General features: G+C 51.8%; 1 protein-coding gene across 3 annotated transcripts in view; it reads left to right on the forward strand.

The window, feature by feature from the left end:
* Positions 1-5,295, forward strand: part of LOC108575892 (protein bric-a-brac 1-like) — a 118,319-nt gene that overhangs the window by 82,335 nt on the left and 30,689 nt on the right. The gene's annotated exons all lie outside the window — the stretch shown is intronic.

The following is a 5,295-nucleotide window of genomic DNA, read 5'->3' on the forward strand; positions in this document are numbered from 1 at the left end:
CTCCTTCGTTTCGATCCCAACGAAAGCGCGGTAAAGTCGGCCGAGGGGCGGGGGGAGGGAAGTTGGTGAGCGTGGCTGGTGTAAAACAAACGTTAATTGAACGGTCCGCGAACAAAACCCTCTCCAGACGCGTTTTTGCCGGCTCGCGTTACGTCGCTAAGTCCCGAATAACAGAATGGGGAAAGAAATATTGAAAAAAAAGTGGCTGCCTTCGTTTCTAACGAATCCTCCGGCAGATTTGTCGCGGACCGGAAAAGATAGAGCGACAGGGAGGGAGAGTTATACGTATGTATATCGCAAGCCGTATCGAAACTAAACCGAAACGGCCGCGATAATCCTCCGACTCGCGTGGTATACGCGTATCATCGTTCCACAGCGACGTGTCACCGGCATTATCTAATTCGAAGCGTAAATTCAACGCCCGGTGCGGCATTCTCGATTCGTTATCGGGAATACGCTGCCAGCCCTTTCTTTTCCTTCCACCTTCCACAATGCCTTCTCTCCCCAAACGACGCAAAATCAGCGAAACGTTAAACGATTACGCTCCTGCGGTAACAGATGTACATAGGTATTTACTTCTACCGGAACGTTGGAGCGAACGTTGTCCCTCGATCTTTATAATTGAGCGGGAGCATTTTCAGGCGACGCGAGAAAGAGCGGAATCGAGAGTAACGTATACAATATTGAAGAATTTGATTGCATCAATGTCTGACGGATGTAGGTCAGTTCTGAGGGTATTTAAACGGTGTGTTCGGCTTCAAATTTGACCCTCAGACGCTCTCCTTCGAGCGTTCCTTTTTTATGAACCCGATTCTCTTTAACCTTTTAGCTTTCTTTCGCAAATTCGAGTATTTCTCCTATAGCGTAATCTCCTAGCAAGGAAAGCAGTTGGACTGCTATCGATTGAAAATGAATAAGGTATAACTACTTTTTTTAAATCTTGAAACAATCGTGTCGCCCAACTCTGTTCGGACTAACTTGGACACATTCGCACATACTATACGTGTATGTACGGAGCTTAACCTTTACGCTGCAACATTCTACCACAGTCGACTTTACCGCACGAGTACTGTCCACCTGCTGAAAAAGATCGCTTGCGCTCTGTATCGACGTGGCTGTGCTGTTTTCGGAACGTAACGAACGTCAAGAATACGTGTACGCGTATGTGCCAGGGCAATAAACGTTTCCAAGTAAGAATGAAAGGAAACGGTGGGATCTTGAGGCAACTGTTGCTCGATTATCCGCGCTCTGTACAGCTTTTGGAGTATCGGTTTGTGCACGGGCTTTGTCGAGAGGGAGAAGGGTATGGGGAAGCGCATTCGCAGGAAAATCGCAACTCCGCGGAATGTTGGTTTGGTCGGTCGAGAGGGCCAACGAGGGAACGAATCGCGTCGAAAAGGGTGGAATCTGGCACGCGCCAAACTTGCCTCGCGATTACCGAGAAATTAAAACGCTCGCGCCAATCCCTCTCTGCCTCTTTCTTCAAGGGCTTTCTTTTTCCACCGCCAATTGTTCCATTTCCGAGAGAGGAACAGCGTAGAGAGAGAGAGGGTGACGGTCGGGGGGAGCACGTGAAAACGCGCGTCGATTTTCGGCGATTTTGCGGGAACGCTACAAATCCTTTTTGGAAGCAGGCGTGAGCGGTAACGAGGGAGAAGGAGGGAGCGAGAGGGGCGGCGCGCGAGGGCAACGAGGCCGCATAATCCGGCCGCAAAATCCGGAAGCGTTTAACATAATTAGGTATCGGGTGTCGAGTATCGGGTGTCGGAAAACAGAGGGAATTGTGGAGGGGGCAGAGAGGAGAGCGATGCCGCACAGGAGAGGCTTGATATACAACAGAGGGTTGGGCGAGGGCGACACGCTTCGGCTGGTGCGAAAGAGACGATAGAGCCGAAGGGAGACGAAAATCGAGCGCGGATAGGGAGCGGAGAGAACGGCGCGCGTTTATGCCGGACAGCGGCGGCAGAGGTCGCGTACGAGCAGCGAGGAGAAAATAGAGAGAAAGCTCGGGTGGCGGAAAGAGGCAGAGAGAGAGAGAGAGTGTGTGTGTGTACGCGCGTGTATCGCGCGCGGTACGACGATACGTGTGCCGGGTGAGTTAATCGTTAGCACGTTGTCGTGGTAAAACAGTTTGGCGTTTTAGCCCGTTTGCGAGTTCTACCATCACGAGTCAGAGCCGAAGCTTCCGGTCTATATACCGGCGTATGTACAGCTGCCGCGATAACGCGCCGCCGTTAATTCGCCGTTAACCCTGTGCCTCTACCGCCCTGCCCTGCCCTCGTCTTTTCCCCTTCCCCTCTCGATCCACCGAAACCTAAACCAACCGGATTTCCAGCGATTTTCGCGCCTGTCCGACTCTCCCCGGAACGAGGGCTTCTTACTATCCCCTTTCTCTCTCAGCCCACCTACCTCTCTTTGCCTCTCCGACGCGGAGCTAACGAGCGAAACGATCGCGCTTCGAAATAAACTTTTTACGAGGAACGTGCGAAAAACGAGGGAAAAGAAGAAGCTGCGTTGTAAACACGTCCGATTTAACGGGGAACGAGCGAGCGAGCGAGCGAGCGAGAGAGAGAGAGAAAGAGAGAGAGAGAGAGAGAGAGAGAGAGAGGACGGCGCGGTGTTCTTGCACGCGTTACAACACCGTCACATCGTCCGTCCGTTCGTTCGTTCTTTTCTTTTTTGCGGCGAATCGGCCGCAAATGACGACCAATTACGGTGGCTCCCCGATAGCCATCGAAATCGCCGGTTCGCCGCGGCCAATGAAATAAATAAAATGCGACCAGGGGAAAAAACGGTGGTGGGAATAGCGCGGCGCTCGGTTTTTCGCGCGAGAGGCGCGAATAAAATAAAAGAGTTTATCGGCCGCTTATAATCCGGCCGTTGTTACCGAGTTAACGATCGCGAACCATGAGGTACGATTCTCTCCGCTAAAAATCACCGTACCTCCGCCGGCAGATCGAAAGAAACGCGTGTAACTCTTTCTCTCTCTCTATGTATATACACATGTACGTACAAGTACCTAAGTATATCCTCTGAGAAATTATTCCCGAGAGACGGACCGGAGGGAGGGTCAACTAGCGTGACGGTCGTTCTCCCTTTTCTCCAGGACGATAGAACGATAGGAGGGAAAATGGGGGTTGGAGGGGCGGAAGGTGAAAATTGAAAAGACGGTCGAAGAGAGACAATGGGTCCGTATCGGAGGAGCGTCGTTAGGGATTTCGCGTATGCAGACGCATACCAGATCGGCTAGACGAATCGCAATGCGAACGCGCGAGCGCATGTGTGGATGTGGGGTCGTGCAGCGCTCGCGCGACTCCTTTTCGGGCTGCGGTCTGCTTCGAAACGGGCGAGAAGTCACGGGACAAAACCTAGCTTCGACGCATTGTTTCGTTGTTTTCAATGGCGCGTGTACAATGCAGGCCGATGCGAAGTTGCATCCATCGAACGTGCGCGCATTCGTTCCCCGGTTTCTGGTATCGCGAGCGAGCGCAACTACGTATGCTCGCTCGTTCGGCTCGTTTTCGTATCGTCTATTCTCGAAGGTTTACCCTCCCTTTCGACGTGCACCCCTTCCTCTTTCCTCTCTCTCTCTCTCTCCTCTCCCCCTCTCTTCCTCTGTCTCTTTGCCTTTCGTGTTATGAAACACGCGAGAGAACGAAGGGTGGTGTACCGTTCCTCTTGCAACGCACAGAAGCCTACCGATAGATACGGCCGTTCCATTACAAGTTGTTAATGAGACAGCTCTGTTACGCGCGGCCTCCCTTTCCGCTATCGTTCGACATTGTCGGATCGATGTGTATCGGGTATTGTCTCACGCGGATAATAATATCTGGGTAATGACCGAGCACTCGCTTTCCACTTTCTTTCGCGCTCAAGACGATGAAAACCGGAGCGAATAGGGCGCCGTTCGTAAGCTCGGATAGGTTCGATTCCGCAAGTATTTCGTGCGCAGGATTCGATAAATATTCTATAAAGGATAACCCGGGCCGATATTCGTTACTCGGCGCACCACTCGATTACGATCGGGCTCGGGGATATCGATCGAATCGTTTCGAAAACGCTTAAATACCTACCGCATCGGCTTCCCCGGAATCGAATTACCTGGAAATACTATCGCCGTCGACGCGATATGCCTGTACTTTTGCGATTATTAACGATCCGGATCCCCGCGTGCACGCTCGCTGCCCGTGCTCTCACTTGTCGATCGGGCTTTTAAGTCCATCGCGCGTCGCTCCATCGGTTTTATCGAATCGCGTCTCGCGCGACTTCAACCTCGGTTTCCGGCCAGACCCGAAACTCTTTCCGAAAAACCGATTACGCCAACTCGTTTTATCTCTCTGGTAGCTTATTCCGTCTTAGACCGTTGCTGAAAACCTTTCCAATCCGTTTCACCTTCCCTACTCCTGCGCCTTCGATTTTGCAACTTTTTCGACAAATTGTCACGTGCACCGAACAATCAGCCGTCGTCGTAGCTCTCGGATTCAGATGGCAATCGGTCGGAAACTCAGCCGCTCTGTAAACTCGAAGGGAGTCACGCGCGGAGCCAATCACGAGTAAACTTTGCGCGGATTTTCTATAGAGTTTATATTTAAAACGCGCGAGCGAAAGCCGGCTCAACTTCCCGGTATAATTCTATTCGGTGAATTGGAAACGTGACGACCGCCTTACGGCCACTTCTGAATTGCCCTGGACTAAATAATTTCGAAGATCCTTGGGGAAAAATCGGTCGAGGCGCGATCCGCGATAGAGTCCAGACCGTGGTACGCGTTCGTGCGTGCCCGCTGGAATTGCTTTGCATACCATTCCACGCAATCGCGAGATCTTAATATCAGCTGTAATTTAGAGCGGAGTTGCACACCCCTCGACGCCTCCGTTTACATTATTCCGCGTCCCTAGACGCATCCCTGCAGGCTCGCTCTAGCGTCCCCCTTTGCTTCGATTTCACCATTTAGCGCGCAACCCTACTTTCCCTCCTTTCGCACATTTATCAATCTCCGTTTTCTTCGGATACGATTTTTCGGGTGTCGGCAGTTGGACCAAGTATAATAGGCAGAGGTACGGCAGCGGAGCGTGGAAGTCTGCAGGGAAACGACGATATCTTCTTTAGCTTTAAACGCGTAACCCTCGAGTGTTGGGATCTCTTAACCCGCTTCGAGTTGGTGCAGCGAGAGAGGAAAACGCGAAGACGGAGACAGTGGTCGGGCTATAGGGTGTGGTGATTGTAGGGAGGGAAGAGAGTTGGCAGTTGCCGTATTCCAAGCAACGAAGCGGCCGCCTGTATTTTTATATAAAATA

Source organism: Habropoda laboriosa, unplaced genomic scaffold (genome assembly GCF_001263275.1).
Source record: "Habropoda laboriosa isolate 0110345459 unplaced genomic scaffold, ASM126327v1 scaffold243, whole genome shotgun sequence".
In the NCBI taxonomy this organism is placed as follows: domain Eukaryota; kingdom Metazoa; phylum Arthropoda; class Insecta; order Hymenoptera; family Apidae; genus Habropoda; species Habropoda laboriosa.